The sequence below is a fragment of the Pelodiscus sinensis genome, chromosome 3 (genome assembly GCF_052426305.1).
Source record: "Pelodiscus sinensis isolate ZL-2025 chromosome 3, ASM5242630v1, whole genome shotgun sequence".
Lineage (NCBI taxonomy): Eukaryota > Metazoa > Chordata > Testudines > Trionychidae > Pelodiscus > Pelodiscus sinensis.
Genome location: NC_143054.1, coordinates 108,904,523 through 108,926,704, shown reverse-complemented (window position 1 = coordinate 108,926,704; position 22,182 = coordinate 108,904,523). Strand labels below are relative to the sequence as shown.

At 43.8% G+C, this 22,182-nt stretch overlaps 1 protein-coding gene across 1 annotated transcript in view; it reads right to left on the bottom strand.

Annotated features, from left to right (window-relative positions):
- Positions 1–22,182, bottom strand: part of PPP1R14C (protein phosphatase 1 regulatory inhibitor subunit 14C) — an 83,641-nt gene that overhangs the window by 58,488 nt on the left and 2,971 nt on the right.

Below are 22,182 nucleotides of genomic sequence, written 5' to 3'. Positions count from 1 at the left end.
TTCTGGAACAAACTGATGAACAGTAATGGGCAACCTGCAACCCAAAAGCAGCCAGAGTTCTGTGTTGGCCCACAAGACACTTTGTTTATATTGCCTAAGCAGAGGGTTGACAGATTCCACTGGTTTCTGTCAGCATAGTTCCCACCCACTGCTCACCAGTATTAGTAAAGCAGTGGTTCTCAAACTGGGATCCACAAGTGGTCCACAGCTGGAGCTCAACCCCCCTTTAATCTCATCCACCCTCCCGCCCCTGCAGCAGAGAGCTCACACTGGTTCTCCAACTTCATACCCCCATGAGGTTAGAGTGCCAGCACTGGCTTCCTGCTGGGAGGGGGGGGGGGAAGGGGAGGAGAGAAAGCCCTGAGCCTTGCTGTACCATCTGGTTTGCGGGGGAGAAGCTGCTCCATGCACTGCTGCTCCCCTCCCAGGCTTGGGGAACAGCAGTGCATAGACATGCTGCCTGCAGGCTTTCCCCTCTACTCACATTGACCAGATTTTGGCCAATGGGAGCAGCAGGAGGCCATGTTACATGGTAACTGGGAGCAGCAGGGGGGTGCAAAGACAAGTAAGTGCCCCCCCTTGCCCTCATGCCCAGACCCTGCTCCCCACAGCCCGCGTGTGCATGCACACTGAAACCCTGCACTTCCAGCCCATTACTGCACCTTCCACCCTAGCCCGACACCCTACTTCCAGCCTGTTCTTGCACCCTACCTCTCACTCAGAACTTGCACTCTCATCTCCTCCTGCATCTCACCTCCTGTCCATACCCTAAACCCTCATCCCACAAAATCCACTAACCCCAGAAGAGTTAATCTGGTCTTTGGGGAGCCTGGCCTGACCCTCAGCTCTCCCTGTCCTCCCACCATGGGGCTGGAGCTCCAGGGGAGTGAGGTGTCTCAGTAGGGGGCCACATCCTTCATTTTGAGGCTCACCGAGATGAAGGATGGCCACTTGTGAACTAAACGGTAATAAGTCACCAGGACAATATCATTCATCCAGGAGTTCTAAAGAAACTTACTGCAGAATTAGCATGGTTTGAAACCTGTTCTTTAAATCAGCTTCTGTACTAGTGACTGGAGGATAACTACCATAATGTGAATTTTTTTGTAAGGGCTCTAGTGGTGATCCTGGCAGTTACAGGCTAGTAAGTATAACGTAGATACCTGGCAAAATGGTAGAAACTATAGTTAAGAACAGAACCATCAGACACATAGATGAACATATGTTAGGGAAAATCAACATGGCTTTTATAAATGAGAAATCATGCTTCACTAGAATTCTTTGAGGAGTGTCAACAAACATGTGGACAAGGGGCAATCCAGTGAATATCATGTACTTACATTTCCAGAAAGCCTTTGATAAAGTCCCTCACCAAAGGCTCTTAAGTATAGTAACCTGTCATGGGATAAGAAGAAAGGTCCTCCCATGGATTGGTAACTGGTTAAAAGATAGGAAAAAAGGGTAGGAATAAATGGTCAGTTGAATGGAGAGAGGTAAACAGTGGTGTCCCCCAGCAGTCTATACTACCAGTCCTATTCAACACGCTCATAAATGATCTAATAAAGGATTTAACGGTCAGGCGGCAAAAGTTGCAGGTGATACAAAACTACTTGAGATAGTTAAGTCCCAAGCAGATTGTGAAGAACTTCAAAAGGATCTCACAAAGCTGAGTGACTAGACAACAAAATGGCAGAGGAGATAAATGCAAAGTAATGCACATTGGAAAACGTAATCCCAACTACACATGTAAAATTATGGGGTCTAAATTAGTTGTTACTATTCAGGAGAGACCTTGGAATCATTGTGGTTAGTGCTCTGAAAACATCCACTCAACATTCAGCAGCAGTCAAAAAAGTAAACAACGTTGGAAATAATTAACAACAGGATAGAGAAGACAGAATATATCTTATTTCCTCTTTATAAATCAATGGTATACCCACATCTTGAATATTGTGTGCAAATTAGGGATGTAAAAATCCCATTTAATTAGTTAACCAATTAAACATTAGACAAATGAAGAGGGTGGGTGAGGGGGCCATGCAGAACAGGGGCTGCAGAAGGCAGGGAACAGCTAAAGCCCCCACCAGCTGGCCTTTCACATTGCTTGGTTGTTTAAAAAAGGCAAGAGAGATTTTGGAACCTGAAAAGGTTCAAAGAAGGGCAACAAAAATGATTAGGGGTATGGCTGCCATATGAGGAGACACTGAAGAGACTGGGATTTTTCAGTTTGGAGAAAGACATGACTAAGGGGATATTATAGAGGTCTATAAAACTGTGATTGATGTGGAGAAAGTAAAATAAGGAAAAGCTATTTACTCCTTTCCATAATACAAGAATTGGGGGGGGGGGGTGTCCTCAAATAAAATTAATAGGCAGCAGGTTTAAAACAAACAATGCACAGTCAACCTGTGGAATTTCCTGCCAAAGGATGCTGAAAAGGCTGAGACTTTAAACAAAGTTCAAAAGAGAGTTAGATAAATTCAATGGATATTAGCTAAGATGGGCAGCAATGGTGTCCCAAGCCTCTTCAGTCAGGGCTGGGAATGGATCACTTGATGATCTTTTCTCTTCTTTCTCTCTGGGGTCACTTTTGGAAGATAAGATACGGAGCTAGACAGACCTTTGGTCTGACCCAGTATGGATGTTCTTATACAGAGGTAAGGATCCATAGACTTGAACCTAGGTCTGCAGAGCCTGGGACAGCTTGTGTGTCCACTGTGCCACCAGGAGACCTTAAAAGGTAACACCCAGGAAGCACTATGAGAGACCAGGTACCACAGGCCGGTCCACCTAACAATTCTGCAGCCCTTTAATTGACCATGTGTCAAATTTAATACAATAGGTTGCCCCAGAAAGCCGTCCGAGTAACTAAGCAGACTTTGGCTTGAGCCAAGATCAAATTATACTTCATCTCCTGATCTCTGCACTCTGACTCCAGCCTGGTAGTGATTTCTGCCTCTTGATTTGAGCCCGGTAGTGCCTCTAATCTCCAGTTTCTGACTCGGATACTGACTCTTGCAATCTGCCAACTTCTGCCTGGCAATTAACATTGCTGGTGGGCAGACCTCAACTCATCAGGGACTACTAGGCCAGATTACCCTACTCTCAAGGACTAGGAGGGTAAGCAATTTACAGTTCTTAGGATATTCTTTCAGAGGTCCAGTCTGTGAGACTAATAAAAGAATTAGTGCTTTAGATTTTTCAATCATTGAGCTCCCTAGTTAAAGGGAATAATAGAAAGTTTGAGTGTATTGTCAAATGCAAGAAATCCTCAAAGCATGAGAAACGTTAGGTGCTTTCAGATTTGTGATGAGAAATATGGCTCTAATCAGAGAATAAGTATCTATACTATGCCATCAAATTTTATTTCAAGATTATCTACCTTCTGACAAGTCTGGAAGCAATTTGTTTCCATTCCCTTTTTTATTAGGTGTAATTACTGAAAACATAACAGCTTCTCATCTTCCTTGGCATACGTTTTCTCATTGTAATGTTTGGGTTAATCAATCCTCCTTTGAAAACTATTAGTTTATTGTTAATGATGGCCTTTCCCTTTCAATTTCATGAATACTTTGTTGGGAGAAGGCAAGCCAATTAGTGTCAGCAGATTAATTTTCTACCAGGCCCACTTGTATGGCAAAAAATACGGGTGGGAACTCTGGTGAAAGTCAGACAGATGTTTTATATGTCCACCAATGTCAACTGGCCCCTCCAGGAAATATGCATAGTAAACACCCTCAGAACAGAATTTTCCGGTATTTTCTACAAGCACTCTATGTCTAGGAGGAGGTGTCATGACAGCTATCACTCTCCCTTTCAGAGTTAGAGAAAGCCCTAGAAGAAAAAAAGATGCTAAATAAAATCTTTGGCCTTGATCCTATTTGGATAGTTGACATGCTAGCCAACAAGTCGCTCCCCCCGACCCTTGCTGCCTCTATCAAAAAGAGGCAGCAAATGAGGGAGTAGAGTGAATGCTTCAAAGCAGCAGCACCATGTGGAGTCCAGGGCCAGAACTGCTGCTTTGAAATGCCACGTGCAGCTGGAGGTCCCTGAGCTACACATGGCATCTCAAAGCAGCAATGCTGTGTGGAGCCTGAGTCAACTGGGGACTTCCCCACTGACCCTGGGCTCCGTGCAATGCTGCCACTTTGAAACGTCATCGGAACACAGGACGAGAGGGAGACTGCTTGAGTCCCCTGCTGGCCCCGTGCTCCCCACAGTGCTTTTACCTTTGAAGTACAGCAACAGCTCTGTAGCAAACTGCATCAACTATTCAATTAGCCAATTAATTGATATTTTACATCCTTACTTGCAGCAACCAATTAGTCCCCAAATTGTATTCAAGGGTGTATAACACAGTGCTCCTTCTCCTCCTCCCACCTCCACTCCCATCTTCAATAGACACCTATTAAAACTATTAACCTACCGTATTTTCCGGCGTATAAGGCGACTGGGCGTATAAGACGACCCCCTAATTTTCTAGTTAAAAGATAGGTTTTCGTCTTATACTCGCCGTATAAGACTACCCCCCCTTAAGAGGCCAACCGGCAGCGCCCCAGCACCCCTCCGCCTCCCCGGCTTTGTTCCCGGTGTCCCTGGTCTGCTGGAGACGGTCCCCAGCAGACCAGAGGCACCGGGAGCAAAGCCGCAGCAGCGGCGGGGTCCCGTGCCTCTGAGGCTTTGCCAGAGCAAAGCCTCAGAAGCGCAGCACCCCGCCGCCGCTTCGGCTTTGCTCCCGGTGCCTCTGGTCTGCTGGGGACCGTCTCCAGCAGACCAGGGACACCGGGAGCAAAGCCTCTGAGGATGCTGGCAGCTGCCGGCTTCCCCCGAGGCTTCGCAAAGCCGTGGAGGGGCTCGGGCAGTGGGGCAGCCCAGGTGCGCCTGGGCTGCCCTGCTGCCGGGGCCCCTCCGCGGCTTTGCTCCGCGTCTTCCTGGTCTGCAGACCAGGGAGACGCAGAGCAGCTTTTCTCGCCCCGGAGTACACGGGCGGCAGGACCGCGAGGTCCCGCAGTCTGTGTCCTCCGGGGCGAGAAAAGCCCCGTTTGTACCTCCAAGTCGGACTGCCTGTATACCCGGCATATAAGACGACCCCCGATTTTTGGGGGATGTTTTTTAGCATAAAAAGTAGTCTTATACGCCGGAAAATACGGTAGCTCAAGAGCTGGATGCATCTCTATCAAACTTAATCCATACATATTGTTTAAGCTTTCAGGCATAGTGTTTTTGAAATGTACATCAGACTTTAAACAATTCCTAGCTCTCAGATTAACAGAAATGGAGAGGAGGAGGAAAAAGGGAAGACTGAGGAGGTTTGCTTTTTTGTAGGAGTGCTCTTAAAATTCACAACCTGCAAGAAATGTCTTTGCCAGGAATATAATCTCTGTAGTAATCATGCTGCCATACATAAACACACCCCTGGTTTATCTCAGTGATAGCAACTTTTTTGTACAGCATTTCCAAGTAAGAGCTTGGTCATGAGACGCATATCCTAGTACAGAATCATTTGGTGAATGAAAAACAAATGTGTTACCAGCAACTGCAGGAACCACTACACCTGGGTAGCTATCAAGTGATTAATCTTTGACCTAAAAGTTAGGTAGTACTATAGCAGAATGACAGAAATAAGAGCAGAAGTGTCTATGACATTGTCATTAAGTTTGTATATACATTTTACCAACAGTAGGACTTTGCACAATTCTTCCAGTTTCTCCAATAACAAAAAAAAGCTCTGCCATACTCCAGATTTAAGAAACCCGGTTAATTTTAATAGAAAGAAAGATATTAATCATTTTGGCATTAAATTTTCCTTAGAATACAACAGCAGTGGCTAATGCAACAAGACACACAAAATGGCTTCATCTGCAAAAACAAAGCATATGGCTATTTCAGACCATCTGAACTCTGCATCACTTTCTGTTTTAAAACAAAGTATTCTATGAACTGCACTTATTTTTTTAAATATAAAGAAAACTAATTCATACAACAATATAGACACTGTTTGCCCACTTACAGTAAGTATATTCTGAAGGTCCACAGTTGAGACACAGTCTCAAAATTAACATCTGTCAAAGAACAACAACAACCAGCATTGAGGCAATGATCATCAAAGCTCAGATTCAACATACAGGATACGTGGTAGATTTGGCTTTTATATAAGGCTTTTGATTCAGTCTCGCATGACCTTCTCATTAACAAACTAAGAGAAACAATGTAGATGGAGCTACTATGAGGTCAGTGCATAACTGTTTGAATAACCATTCCCAGAGAGTAGTTATCAATGGTACACAGTCCTGCTGGAAGGGCATAACGAGTAGGATTCCATAGAAATTAGTGCTGGGTCTGGTTCTGTTCAATATCTTCAATGTTTTAGATAATGGCTTAGCGAGTACACTTGAAGTTTTTTGCTAACGCCAAGCTGGGAGAGGTTGCAAGTGTTTTGGAGGATAAGTGCTGTACAAACCAGAGATGTGAGGTTAAAGGGATGAAACTCAGCAATGACAAATGCAAAGAACTCCTCTTAGGAAGGAACTATCAGTTGCACATATACAAAATGAGAAGTGACTTTCTAGGAAGCAGTACTGCAGAAACAGATCTAGGGGTCATAATGGACCGCCAGCTAAATACAGGTCAGCAGTGTAACACTGCAAAAAAAATTCTGAGATGCATAAACAGCAGTGTTATAAGCAAGACACAATCAGTGATTCTTCTGATCTATTCCACATTGATTAGGCCTCAGCTGGAGTATTGCATCCAGTTCTGGGTGCCATGTTTCAGGAAAGATGTGAACAAACTGAAGAAGGTCCAGAGAAAAGCAACAAAAATTATTAAATGTCTAGAAAAGGTGGCCCATGAGAGAAGACTGAAAGAACTGGGTTGTTTAGTACAGAAAAAGAAGACTCAGAGGGGACACAGCAGTTCTCTAGCACTTAAAAGATTGTTACAAAGAGGGAGAAAAAAAATGTCACTTAACCTCTGATGATAGGATAAGAAGAAATGGACTTAAATTCAAGCAAGCGAGATTTACAGTGGAAATTAGGAAAATCTTCCTGACAGTGTGGTTAACCACTAGAATACATTGCAGAGGGTGTTAATATTTGTTTCCTTGTTGTAAATAGTTAACCAGGGAATGGGTACACTATTTTGGTTATGTTAAAATGACAGGTGAGCCTCCACTCAGGGAAAAGGCAGAACAAAAAGGAGAAAGAGCAGGAAGATGTTGCCAGGCAATGAGAATCAAATAGGGGGTGCTCTTTCTCTCCTCTCTGTAAGAGGCTGTGTGGCAAGTGCTGCCTCAGGAGTTATCACTGGCTCGGCATGACAACTGACCACCTTTGGGAGGTAACACCTAGAAGGGTGTCTACTCATTGGGAAACATACCCGCAGGCATGGATCGCTCTAGTTCGGTAGGACTGACCTACATGCATGACAGCGCAAAGGCGTTAGGGTGGAAATCTAGTTAGGATCCAGCCTGCGCTCCTCCTGCTGTTTGTTCATCCCTGATCCTTGTCTGGATGGGAGTCCCAAGCTGGCTTTCCCTGCAGCGAGAGAAGACAAGGTAGGAGTTCAACATCTGTTCTCCCTTTCTCTTTGTGTGTGTTTCGCTGTTGTGAGAGTTCAGTTTCCAGACCTAATCATTCCATCCTTCCCCTGTCCTTTTTACCTTTCCTACCCTATAGTTAATAAAATATAGTTTTGGTTAACCTTTTTTTTCCAACTCCTCATTGAATGCTCTATAGACAGGTGAAAGAGGAAACCTACTAAGAAGGTCAGGTGGACCTACTTGGGGTGATCATTTAGAAGGAAGTTTGTGGAATCTCCATCATTGGAGACAAGGGCAGATGAAAATGCCGCGGGGCCCAGGGCAGCGCCGTGGGGCCCCAGGCAGCAAAATTTCGCAGGGCCCCTTCTTTGACACTGTGCATGCGCCATGGCGCCACGGCGCATGCGCGGGGCCTCAGGAAGTGCAGGGCCCAGGACAGCCGCCCTGCTCGCTCTGCCCTAAATCTGCCGCTGATTGGAGATACTTAAGAGCAGGTTAGACAAACACCTGTCAGGAATGGTCTAGATTATGCTTGTTCCTACCATGAGTTCAAGAGACTAGATATCATGACCTCTTGAGAGTTCCTCCAGTTCTAAGATTCTGTATCATCAGAATGGGTAATTATAAAAACTTCCAAAACAAGTTTTCTACAATAAGCTGGAAAAAAAAAGTGCAGTAGTTGTCAACGAAAAAAGCTTCAAAGACACTTAAGAAAATTCTCATCTCTTGTGGCATGAACATGGATAGCTTCGATGCCACAAATGCTCTCCATTCAGATCAATAAGGTTATAAACACTTTGAGAAAGACAGATGCAAAAAGGATAAAAAAAGGAGCTAAACATCATGACAAGTTTTCAGAGCAAGTGGTGTGCTATCTTTATGTTCTTGTATCTCAATCAGATTTTGCAGCCACATGAGAATGCACAATACAGTGACATCATTGGATATGACGACAACCATACACTGTATGCATACAGTATATACAAATGACAGTTTAAGTCGATAATGTTATTTGCATTCTTCTAAAGTAGTAGTCTTTGCAGTAGATACGTAAATTATCAGCCAACTCTTTAAATAGTAAGTTAGGAACTTGATTTGCCATCAGTCTATTTTCAAGTGTGGCAAAATGGTTCACTGATATCTTGGTGGTAAGTTTCCCATGGAGCTCCAATCAAGACCAGAGTCTTTGGTCACTCAAGAGAACTCAACACTTTTCTATGAAAAGAGTAATCTACTACTGTACCTCACTTTTCACTACGTTTTTGATTATACTTGCACAGCACTATCAAGACCATCATCATGTGACCCCAGCCACAGAACATGCCCATGATGTTCCGACTAAGGGCAAAAAGGCCCCAAACAAAGGAAGAGGTGCATGTGTAAGGTAGACTTTTGCATTGGAAACCCTTTTACACCAGTGGGATTTCACTGCCTTATAAAGGTGCAGGCATCTACATCTAAGGATGTTAAATTGTGAGTAACTGAGCCCAAGGGCTGTTGCTACGCTTCAAAGGTGAAAGCACTGTGTGGTGCCCATGGTCGGCTGGGGACTCCCCTGCTGACCCTGGGCTCCATGCCATGCTGCTGCTTTGCAATGCCACGGGAAGACCGGCATCAGGTTCACTGAAGCATTTCAAAGTGGCAGCATGCTGCGGAGCCAGGGATCAGCTGGAGATTCTCCCGCTGACCCTGGGCTCTGTGCTGCACTGCCATTTAGAAATGTTGCAGGGAGCTCAGCATCAGGATCAACACAGCATTCCAAAGCGACAGCGTCCGGGGTCAGCTGGGCTCCACGCAGTGTTTCAAAGCAGCGGCACCACATGGAGCCCAGGATCTTGCCCCTGGCTCCATGCAGCACTGCTACTTTGAAGTACCCCTCCTCTTTCCCCTCCTTGCTGCATCTTTCTGACAGAGGCAGCAAGGGGGGAGGGAAGCAACTAGTCAGTCAACTAGTCGAGAAGCATTTGCTTATCGAATAGTCAACTAGTCCTTCACATCCCTAGCTACATACCTTGATAAGATCAGGTACCATGTTTGTGCCATTATACAGTACATGTAGAAAGTGCATTAGAGATGATACCAACACCAAAAAACAGTTTAATCGTGCATTTATATTCTACATAGAAATGTACAGAACAACACGAAAGGAATCATGAGGCTGAACCTATTTGCATATCATATGTCACAATTACCCTACTGACATTTGAATCAAATGCAAAAACCTTACAGTTACTAGAGTGTAATCCTGTTAAGACAGATAGATAAGAGGATTTTCACTGTGAAGCACTGATCATGCTGTAATTCTGTATTTATAGAAGTCCTGCATATAAAACTTAAATTTACAATCCTCACATTAGCAATGTAGTCAGAAATGCAAAGTGCCTTGATTTCAGATTAAAAAATACACTCTAATAGACTGATAAAAACAACTATAAATTAGGGCCTTCTGAATAAGAATAAAAGATAAGGAAACATTAATGAGGCATAACAAATGTTTTGTGCTGGAGACAGAAAGCTGTGTGTTACTGGATTAACAAAGCTACCAATTTTGTAACAATTGAAGTCCACACACTTCCCTCAAGGTTTAAGTACACTATTCTACTGGTAACTAGTCTACCATATGGACAACAGACAGGTCACAGACACAATGATTTTGTCCTATTTCCTGGAAATAATTTGGATGCTGTATTGAACATGTTCCTAGAATAACATGATGGGTTTTTAAATAAAAGATTTTATCAATTACCAGAATTTAAGGGGATGATTATAGATCAAATTGACCTAATGAAGATTTGTCCCCACTATGTACTTAGACTCAAATACTCTTTTGTTCCAAGAATGCCATTATCTTTAATAGTAGTTTAGCTACCCTTTGTAATAATTGCTTACAAAAAAAAATTCTCTCTAGTACATGAAGCAGACATACTATTTTAAAATTTTACTCCTTTTCTCAAGTGACAATAACCTCTAGAATTTCACTTATGTAACTCCATTCTGCGTGTCATCCTGGGGTTGAGAAACAGCCAACATTTTAAGACATGTAACTAGCACTTGAACTGACAGATGGATAGTAATGACTAAACTACTTAATTTAGGCCGTCAAGCCAAAGTTTCTGGAGTTTAGTGGGTGGGTGGCAGGCAAAGGAGACAGAAAGAGAAAAAGACAGAGAAGCACTGTCACTGTAGCTAAACAAGAGGTAAGTCTGCAATAATGGATTGATACTTCTGCTGCTGTGTCATATTTGCAGACAAGAGATGAGTCTGCTATTCAGTTTGATTCAGGTTACGAGTACATTTTTAAACCTACATGCAAAGCAATTCTTTGAGAGCACAGGAAGTGAGATTATCCCTTGTGTATAGTGAGATTGTTTGGAGATTTATTAGCTGGTCAGAGCCCAAGGGCAGCATCTTTTCAAGTGAGGAGACACACTGAATATATAGTGAGTGCATTCCCTTGAAGCTGGGTGCATGGGCAGCCACCCAGAAGAAATTCAGATACTGCCCAGCACCCACAGCCACCAGCATCTGTTTCTATTGATGGTGCACATTTATACATGTCTTGGTGCACAAAAAAATGTATTCCACTCATGGACTGAAAATGTTGGAGGGAACATCAGTGAGCTCTGCCAGACAACAAACAGGAAATTCAAGCCTATATCAACAAACAATTAGTGTAATAGGGATATAAGCAACTATAAGCATAAGCTTATCGGTTAGTCGAATAGTTCCTCAACTAGATGCTTTCCCCCCCTTGCTGCAAGGGGTGGGAACAGGAGCAGGTGCTGGGGGGGGGGGGAGCCTGCTTAAAAACCAATTCCCCCCAGCACCGTCTCCATATGGGTCAGGGGAGGCAGAGAGGTAGTGGGGACTAGGCGCAAGCTGGGAATCATCTGATTCCCAGTATGCACCTGCTCCCAGATGCTGGTTTTTAATACATTTAAAAAGCAGAAGCTCAGCAGGGGGGACCTGATGCGAGCCAGGACAGCTGATTCCTCCCAGCTCTTAATAGATTTTAAAGGCAGAGCCACAGCGACTAATCAAATCAACTAAATTTAACACCCCTATAGTACCAGTACCAGTTTATTCACAGGACAAACCTGACAATTCCCTATTTGAAGATTGAGATTTTATTTTTATTAGCACATCTTCTTACCCAGATATCAGTCTATTTAGAGACACTTCACATGCCTCCTAACTGGAGTGTGACATGCAACAAACATTTTTGTCATTTGAAGAAGGTTATTTGTTTCAAGTATGTGTTTCAGTAGCAGAGATTAGAATTGCTCATATGGCAAGGTGAGAAGACTGGACCAGATTCTGCCCTGACTTGCATCCTTTTAAATGGGAAGCATGTCAGCACAAATTTGATTTGCTGTCTTATAACAGAAATAACTGGATAATCGAGCTATGTACCTAAAGGGAGAAAAAAAGACTCAACTATGACTGCTTACAGATGCTGTTGTTTTTTTTAAAAAGTACAATTATATACTTTAATAAGTGACTCATCTGTTCCTTTCTTTCTCAAAAGACAGCCACACCCCACCACAAAGAGCAAGACCTGTACCCTCCAGTATGAGAGAGAAAAGAAAAAAAAAATGAAGTAAATTAGTTCACCAAGTTAACTAGTTCATCTCTGGACAATCAGTAGTAAGTAAACAGGGACTTCATCTGCACGGGATGATTAAAGAAATTCAAAGTTCACTTTAAAAATCTCTGGAGAACTCATTGGCACTACTACATTTTAAAAATCATGGTAATAATCAGGATACTTAAAAGGCAACACACTTATACAATATTTATATGTTTTAAAATACAACCTTTTCCTGTGTTCCTTGAAGGGGCAACATTTCTTATGTTACAAAATTTTTAAGAAAGAAGAAAGGAAAAAGCTAAATGTTGCATTCGAGTCTAAATTTTACAGAAGTTTAGGTAACACATTTACATCATCAAAAAGGAAGACTGAAGAAACCATTCCTGAAATTTTCTGAGACCCCCAATGATAAGTGAGTGATCTCAGCACCTCTCCATCTAAAAGGAAAATACAGGCAGTCCCCGTGTTACGTACAAGATAGGGAATGTAGGTTTGTTCTTACGTTGAATTTGTATGTAAGTCGGAACTGGCGTCCAGATTCAGCCGCTGCTGAAACTGATCAGCGGCTGACTACAGGAAGCCCGAGGCAGAGTTGCTCTGCCCTGGGCTTCCTGTAATCAGCCGCTGATCAGTTTCAACAGCGGCTGAATCTGGACGCTTGGGACAGAGCAGCTGGGGTGCTGCCGGGTAGGTCCCCACAGCGCCGGACCTCAGCGCTGCGGGAACCAACCCAGCAGCACCCCAGCAGATCTATCCCAGGTGTCCCCAAGTCAGCCGCTGCTAAAACTGATCAGCGGCTGATTCCAGGAAGCCTGGGGCAGAACAACTCTGCCTCGGGCTTCCTGTAGTCAGCCGCTGGTCAGTTTCAGCAGCGGCTGACTTGGGGACGCCTGGGGCAGAGCAGCTGGGGTGCTGCCGGATTGGTCCAGTAGCGCCTCTCCTCGGCGCTACTGGACCAACTCAGCGGCACCTCAGCTGCTCTGCCCCAGGCGTCCTGATTCAGCCGCTGCTGAAACTGACCAACCCGGCAGCGCCCCAGCTGCTCTACCCCAGGTGTCGGCGAGAAAAACCTAGTCTGCTGGGGGGAGAGAGGGTGCGCACCAGTTGCCCCTTCCCCCCCAGCAGACCAGGGAGACGCAGAGCAGCTTTTCTCGCCCCGGAGGACACGGACGGCGGGACTGCGGCGCGTCTGGGCGGTCCTGCCGCCCGCGTCCTCCGGGGCGAGAAAAGCCCCGTTTGTAACTGCGGATCTGACGTAAGTCGGATCTGCGTAACTCGGGGACTGCCTGTACAGTATGTGTATTACTTAGGTCATTTAAGACCAACCATGATACATACCTTTAACTTCACGAGAGCTTAATAATTGTATCCCGTAAGAGAAAGAAGAGTTAACCTGTGAATTTAACCGTTGTAAAGAGCCATGTCATGGTATTCCATTCACTAGCACAGATCTGTTCTGTAGGAAGTGGGAGCAACATTCTATGAAATGTAGACCATTCTGGACAAGTTTTCTAAAAGGAAGCTTCAGGGGGTAGCCAAGTTAGTTTATCGTGTACAGACTTTCACACACACAAAAACAAAAACCACACAACAACAACAAATCGTCTGGTAGCACTTTATAGACTAACAAAACATATAGATGGTATCATGAGCTTTCGTGGGCACAGCCCACTTAATCTGAAGAAGTGGGCTGTGCCCATGAAAGCTCATGATACCATCTATGTTTTGTCAGTCTATAAAGTGCTACCAGACTATCTGTTGTTTTCTAAAAGGAGTTCATTTTTGGCCCTGTCTGTACTTACCGGAAATTAATCTTCTGGGTTCTATTTAGTAGGTCTAGTAAGAACCCACTAAATCAACCACTGACAATGCCCCTGTCAACCCAGATACTCCATGGGCTCATGAGGACTAAGGAAGTTGACAGGAGAGTTTCTCCTGTCGACCTCCCACAATGGGGGCGTCACAGTAAGTAGAGCTAAGGTATGCTGACTCCAGCGACGCTATTCAGGTAGCTGGAGTTGCATATTTTAGTTTGATTTTCTCCCCCCAGCGTAGACCTGGCCTTAGACTACTTCATTACTAGTGGTGAGTTAAGCTTTTTTGAGAGCTGTTTCCCAAAAAACCGTTAAGTGGAGCTATGGTTATTCAAGCACAAGGTTACCATACTAAATTCCTCAAGAAAAGTTTTCAGAGACCCTAGCTACTAATTCATATTTGAGTAAAGAAATTATTCTCCCTCACTTCCCAAATCATTGCCAATACATCTTACCCATCTTTACTCTTTTTAAAAATGATTACTGACACCAATTACCCTGGGGAAAATGGGGATCCACCCAAATTAAAGGGAATCTCTTCAAAGACGCACGTAGCAGGCATGACATTTTTAGACTTTAGCAATATTTTACACAACAGGGGTTCAATTCTCTTTGGAGTAAAACACTACACCACACCCCTCTGCAAGAAAAATGAAGAATATTTCAAAATATTACTTCAGAACAGGATGAAGAGTTCACCAAACCACATAAGCCTATTACAACTGTATCACTAATTTTCAATTGTCAACATAAACAGTACAAGTGACTATAACAAGGCTGGGATAAATACAATAATTTAATATTTTAGCTAGATGTTGCAAATACTTCCATTTACTATTCCTGCAGATGCAGAACAAGCACATTTTTGGTAACCATAGCAACCACCTCAGACATTTACAGTCTGCATAGCACAGACATAGTGTCAGGTTATGGTAGGGGCTGAAGCAGACAGACAGTACTATTGTGGAAAATCAGAGGGGAATGGGAATGCAGCCTCGAAATCCCAGACAGGTACCTTGTAATAGCTGAGGTAACCAGAGATGTAAAGGCAGCTTTGGCTCATTAGCATGCGAATGCACACAAATTGATACAACTGCGATGGAGCACAGTCACAGAAGACCCCTTGGGATTGTCCCCTGATGTGCTGATCATGCCACTGACACCCACCTTCTTGCTCTCTGAGGCTTCCCCACCATCCTTTCCAGCTGAGACAGATCTTCTGGTCTCTCCCGGACAAGGGGCAGAGTTGGGGTTACTATCCCCCTGGAAAGCAATGCAGACACTGAACCACTTCAGCTCTGGGAGACAGCATAGAACCCAGGAATCCAACCCCCAAAAGGGATCAAAACCCCAAATAAATGCATCTTTCTCTGTGTAAAACTTTTACATAAGGAAAGCTCATGAGGCTGTTTGGCCTTTATATCAAAAAAAGAAGAATATGCATACTGGTTGTTCCCCCTCAGGTAACAATTATTTATACTGGGCCTGATAGTAAACAAGTATGTTTTTATTAAGTACAAACAGCAGGATTTAAGTGGCTGAAAGTGAAAACAGACAGATCTAAGTAAGTTAGGAAGCTGGAATGAAAAGAAAAATGCTAAGCTAGTGCTAATTCACTAAAAAGCTTATTGCAAGTAGATTCTTACCCTAAAAGAGCGGCTCTTATTTCTTGCACTCTCTCTTTTATCCTTAGAGCAAAGGGCTGATAGCTTCCCATTGCTTAAATAGTCTTTCCCCCAGGGTGGAAACCTTTTGTTCTACATCCCCCCTTTAATGGAAAACTGCCACAGTCAAAATGGAAGCTCTCTACAGGTTGAGCCTCTCTAATCCAGCACACTTGGAACCTGACCAGTTCCAAACGAGAGAATTTTCATGGGTAGGGGAGGTCAATATTGTCTAGCAGCATTACCAACACTTCCACTGCTTTCTGGGCTGTTAGAAAACATTTAGAGATAAATTAAGCTAAATAACAGTACAGAACACAGAGGTAGGACTGGTGGCTGTAAACAAACGTTATGGAACCATGGGAAACTTGGCCACACCTATCGTAAGTGGCAGGAGTGGCCCGAGGCAGGCTGCGGCAGCTGGCACCCCAGGCGGAACATGCGATCGGCGCCCCCGCCTGCATGGCCATCAATGGAGTGACGTCATCATCGAGCACCCAGTTGAAGGTGGCACCCTAGGCGACGGCCAAGTCAGCCTATAGTCACGGGCCACTCCTGATAAGTGAGCATCTGGCTAACTAAAATCATTCTAGACAATGATGAATGTTTCCAGACCAGAGTGTTCTGGACTACAGAGATTTAAACTGGTGGTATGATCATGTCTTGCTAGTACAATCACCTTTAAACTTATAGGATAAACAAGGCTGTTTACAAATTACGTTAATAACCATATCATTGAGGCTTCTGGGAAGGGGGGGGCTCAGTAATAGCTCTCATTACCACATTTAAAACTATCCGCAGTCTCATGCTTCATATTTCTAACTTTACATACAATATAATGATACATGCACCAAAATAGGATATACAGATCCATCAGATTGTAAAATTAAACTTGATAGGTTACATGAGACATTCTGTTTAAAACATCTTTGAGTTAGGCATATTTTTATTCAAAAGCCAAACTTCATAAAGCACGGAGGGGGCGCTCAGCCACATGCCATGCGGCTGCAGAGCTCCATTTTTCTTTTAAAACTGGAAGGGCGGGGGTTAAGAGCTGCCCCGCCCCCAGCACATTTCCATTGGCCAGTTTCTGGGAGAAACCAGTCAATGGGAGTTGCTTGTTAGAACAACAGACACCTAAGAATAACCACGCCCCCTCTCCTTGGCTCAGTTATTCATGAAGCACATGGCCAGGCAAGCAGGTAGGAAACCGTTTAAGCTCTGCAGACAGGCAAGCTTGTTTGGCAGCTGGCAAGTACTTGGCCACAGCCTGCTTCTGGCACCCCAGCTCTTTCCTACCCCAACTCTCTGTTCCTCCCAATCAACATACCCAGACCCTCTATCCCCCCCTTACACCCATACCCTGGCACCTCAATCTCATGCCCCATATCATAATCCCTTCCTAACCTAGGTCACATCCCAAACCCCTGCACTCTAGTCCCCTGCCCTAAATTACAACCTCCTGCTTCATCCCAACTCCCTCCCAGACTCATTCTCCCTCCTGTACCCCAGTCCCTTACCCCAAGCTCCCTTCTGCACCTAACTTTCATCCCAGACCCTGCATCTCCTCCATTGATACCATGGAAGAATGCAGCCCCTCTACCACTTTCCAAAAATCTTGGAGTGGCCCCCCCGTCAAAAATTATTACCCACCCCTGCATTAGATGCTTGCTGTTATCGTACCAATGAAGCTGTCATCACTAGTACTTCTGGGCATTCTCACAGGAAGAACAGCCCCTGCCCCAAAGCAAGAAGTCCTTCCCTGTACCTGTGTGCTGCAATCTCTTGGGCAGAGTCTATAGGTGGAATTTGAACAGTCTGAGGTAGCTTTAACTTGCTGTATATTGGTACTGTTCTTGGAAAGGATTATAATTATTAGTACGGTTAAAACCAATCCCTTATTCTGCTCAAATTTCCAGATTCCTCTGATCCCCACAGTGTAAGCACCTTCCAGAAATCCATTAAGCAACTCAATTTGCATCAGTCAGTTATGGTTCCCTCCCACTCATTATCTCTAAAGGGAGTGTTGGAACAGATTTTGCGGAAGCCAATTGTAGGCACACACAATCACATATTTCTGTACTCTTACTTATCTCTACTTTCCATTATTCAAATTCCATACAAAGCAAAGCACGTTTTAGGAGTTAACTTACCCTGAATCTTATACTGGTTGGAATATCCACAAATCTCAAAGGCCAGGGATGTTAAAATATGTTTATTTAGATAAACATGGAGCCGATGACATTTTAGCAATTACACATCTACACTCGGGGGAGGTAGCTTCCTGGGTGAGGGTACTCATGGGAAGCTGGCTTAAAAACCATCTGCTCCCGTGTGCCTTCCCATTCCTTCCCTCTCTATCATCGGTAGCAGCAAGGGGATAGGGACAGGCAGCTCTGCACATACCGGCTCTCACCCTCGCTGAGGGGAGAGGGGCTTGCATGTAACCATGAAAGTTAAATGATGAGCCCAGGCTCATGGATTAATCATGTACATAATAAATTAATCACATCCATAATAAAGGCCCAAAATAATGCATACAGATTTTTGATAGACCTGTGGTAATACAAACCATTTTTTCCCTCACGGTCCACTGTAGGTTTCACGTGCTATTATTCCCTCAATATGTGTTCATCACACAAGCAGGTAGCCACCACTATACCTTACATTACAACTTCACATCAGCCCCAGGACAACAAAAGCACTTATAGGAGAGGGCCGCACCAGCTACTAGCTCATCACACAAGCAAGAAGTTTGCTGTGCCAGACCTCTGTGGAGCACCAAGTGTTGGCAACCTTGGATGCCAAAATTCTTCACTTCCTGCCCAGGGACTCCGTCACCTTCATGCAGCTGCAAGTTAGCAGTAGGTTCATTTCAACACCCGAGCCCTCCATGTGCCTCTGCCGCTACCCCCCCAGAGTGTCCAGCCTCTCTGCCCCAATCTACTGGACACAATGGTCCCTCTAATCTTCTCCATCCATGTACAGATTAATTTCCATCCATGAGTGGAATACATTTTATGTGCACTAAGGAATGTGTCAATGTGCACCACCAGAAGAAACATAAACCTAGCCATAGCTGCTCTGCTAATCAGTTGAGTGGCAACGGACTCTCTCCTGAGCGACCGTACAAGCACACAGCTTACAGGGAACACTGATGGGGTAAGGATGTTAAGAGGCAAGTCACTGGCTAATCATATAGTTGATACAATTTTTATCAACTACACAATTAGTCAACAAGGGAAGGTGCTCTGTCCCAGCTCACGCCAGGTCCAGGAGCTACCCCCACTGAGGCTCTGCAGTTTAAATGTAGTAGAAGCCAGGTAAGCAGGCAGCGAGGCTCCTACTACATTCAAACTGCAAAGCAGCCGCGGGGGGAAGGTCCCGGACACGGTGCAATCCAGGACTGAGCAAGCCCAGCTCACACTGGGTCAGGGACTGGTGCAGCTCTGCATTAAAATGCAGAACCACATCGGGGGTAACTCCCAGACTCAGCACATGCCGGGACTGAGCTTAGCTTGCTCAGTCCCAGCTCACACCAGGTCCAGGAGCCTTTGTCCATGGGGCGAAGCAGGGATCCCACCTCCCATGGACAGGGGCTGCTGCGAACACAGGCTTCTCCAGGACCCCCAGTGGACAGGGGCTGTTCTACATCCCATGGAGAAGCCTCTGCTTGCGGCAAGCTTGGACCCACCATGACCAATCGCTTGCATGCCTATGTTGGGGGAGGGAGGGAGAGGGGGAGCAGCATTTACAGATTCACTGCACCCAACCTGCTAGTTCCACCTCTGAGAACTGAGCTCTTAGATTTGTTTACAGTAAAAACAAGTGTGTTTAAAACTGTATAAAGATAGAGACAACAACAAATAGAAATACTGAAAACAGTTACTTTTATTTTACAACATGCATCCCAGAGCCTAGATTTTAATAAAAGATATCATCACGTTTAAAATATCGTTCACCAGCATTTTCTAGCCAGGTAGGCTGCAACCCCTTTTTTATGAGACAAGCCATACTGTCAGCTTGTCTCCTCAGCCACAGATGTTGTCTCTCTCTTTGCAACCCTAAATATATAAAAAACAATCTTTTGTTTTTTATTCATAAACTGGCCAACCTCCTCAGCTTTTGTGATAATCTGTCAATTTCATAACAGATTAGCTGATGGCTCTTTATGCAAGTAGGCTTACATTGTGAGACACAGAATGACAGGTCAAAAATAAGCAGCTATTACCCTATGCCTTTAAAGGAGCATGTCCAAGGCATGTCATCTCCAAAGGACATACTTTAGCTTCAAGGATCTTGCCAGTACAGATACGTACCTTCTTAAATATATCTCAGATGCATTTTGCAATGATTATGACCAGCAATGGGTTACTGGCTCTTAGTAGAGATCTTATATGCCTCTTTTTAATGCTTTATTCTGCATATACTTGACCAAGAAGCTATCTTTAAAACTGTGTGCCAAGCGGCTCAGGGCACTAAGAGGTTGTTTGGAATTATGATTTCTTAAAATGCGTATACAGTTTTATTTTAGCTGCTGTCATTTGTACTCTCTCTCAACAGATCTGTGAGGTAACATGAAAGGTGCTTTATGAAATAAAATTAGTATCTTTGACACATACGCTTATTATAACTACAATGATCAAAGCACATCTATTTTAATACCCCTACTCTTGCAAAGCATAGGATTTTTCATTCTTTGTGTCGCCTTCGTAAACTAGGAGGAGGCACAATTGTTTTGAGAGTTTTTTTAAGCTTAGGGAGGCTCATTAGGACAAATAAGAACCTCAATATAGAGGAGTTTGCTTAAATGCCTGAGTTCATGCAAACAGGAGTTGAAGTTGTGTTCATATTTGAGCTTTTAATGCCAGTCATCCTGAGAATCTGGCTCAGCTAAACTGGTGAGTTGGTTGGATCACGTTGGATTTCTTAGACCTTGTTTCAGAGTGTCTTTACCTGAAATGCTTCAACGTCAATCCTATTCCAACTTCTTTGTTTCTGCAAGGTTCACTTTCAAAATAGCCAGCCTTTGACAATGCAAGTCATCCTTCCTCCCTAACATAACTCCAAATGACTTTTTACATATGAGAAGTCTTCCTGAAGGCAATTCAAGTTTTGTATGTTTTAAATCATGGCAAGTATTTTTATAAAGACTCCTCTGAAGAAAAAATGGTGTTCTAAAGATAATTTTTAAACACTCTGAAACCTGAAATTAAGCGGGATAATGAAAAGCTAAAAGGTTTGCAAAGTCTAACTCCTTATAAAAATCCTGTTCTTATATCCTTCTGTATCCTACATTCTCTCAAGCACTGAAAACCAGATACAGGACCACATTTCAGGTTTCAAATAAAGGGACACATCTGGTTTTGTAACTCATTTCTTTCTAAACAAATGGAAATCAGCAAGCAGACAGCAAGTTTACCGGGTCACAATATTAGAGAGGCCAAGATTTTCTTTGCGCACACACTCTCTGCACTAAGGTACAAAGGACTCCTCAATGTCCTACTTCTTCTTTTCACCAAAAATGGATGCTTATTACTCACTTTCACTATCAGTGAAAACTGCAAATGCAGGAGTCCCTCACCAGATTATATATGAAACATTACCAGGGATTTGCTATTTGAAATTATCCATTCTACAGCAAGTATGACACTCTAAAGGATTAAAATCTTTTTAGAATCTGAGCATCACCATATTGTGAAACTGTGCTAGATCTTTCATAGAAGCTAAACTGACCAATTCCTCCCAATCAGCTTTTGCTCACAGTTAATAAGTTTGTACAAGTGTTTAAGTTTCAATATGGGAACGAAAGCCAAAACTTAATAATTTAAAGAAAAAAATTACATTACTCATCACACTTGCCCCCAGATTATAGATATTTAATATTTTGACAACTTAGTAATTATTCAGCACTTTGACTATGGACATCAATTGTGAAGTTATGTCTATACAGCAATTACACAGCTGCCGCATGCCCCAGCCAAATCAAGCTTGGGGGGCTGTTACATTGTGTGGAGACTTCCAGGTTTTGGGCTGGAGCCCAGAGCCCTATGACCCTCCAAGTGGGAGGGTCCTAGAGTTCACAAGTCTACACAACAATGAAGCAGTCCTGCAGCTCAAGCACCATGAGCCTGAGTCAGATGGCATGGGACAGCCATGGGTGTCTAGTTGGTGTATACGTACCCTGCCACTACATAGTACCATAAGGGAACAAGTCTAGCAAGAGCTGTAGGAAACAAGACATTAATCTAAATTAATAGTTCTAATACAATCTTAACACCATTCTCTTAGAAAAATCTAATTAAATTATGAACCAGTCATGAGAGTTTGCAAAAGAACAAGAAACTTCAAGAGCATTTATCTTTACACTCATCTTTCCATTTAACTCTTAAATTTTTCTATAAGAGATTGCCTTCTATTTTTCCATCCATGTGAGGACAATGTTTCCTCTAATTTTCCATCCATGTGAGGATACATTTTGGTATGTAAACCAAGGCATGTGGAGATGTGCACCACAAAGAGAAATACAAACTGCCAGTGTGGGAGGCTGTGGGCACTGGACTGATCAGCTGG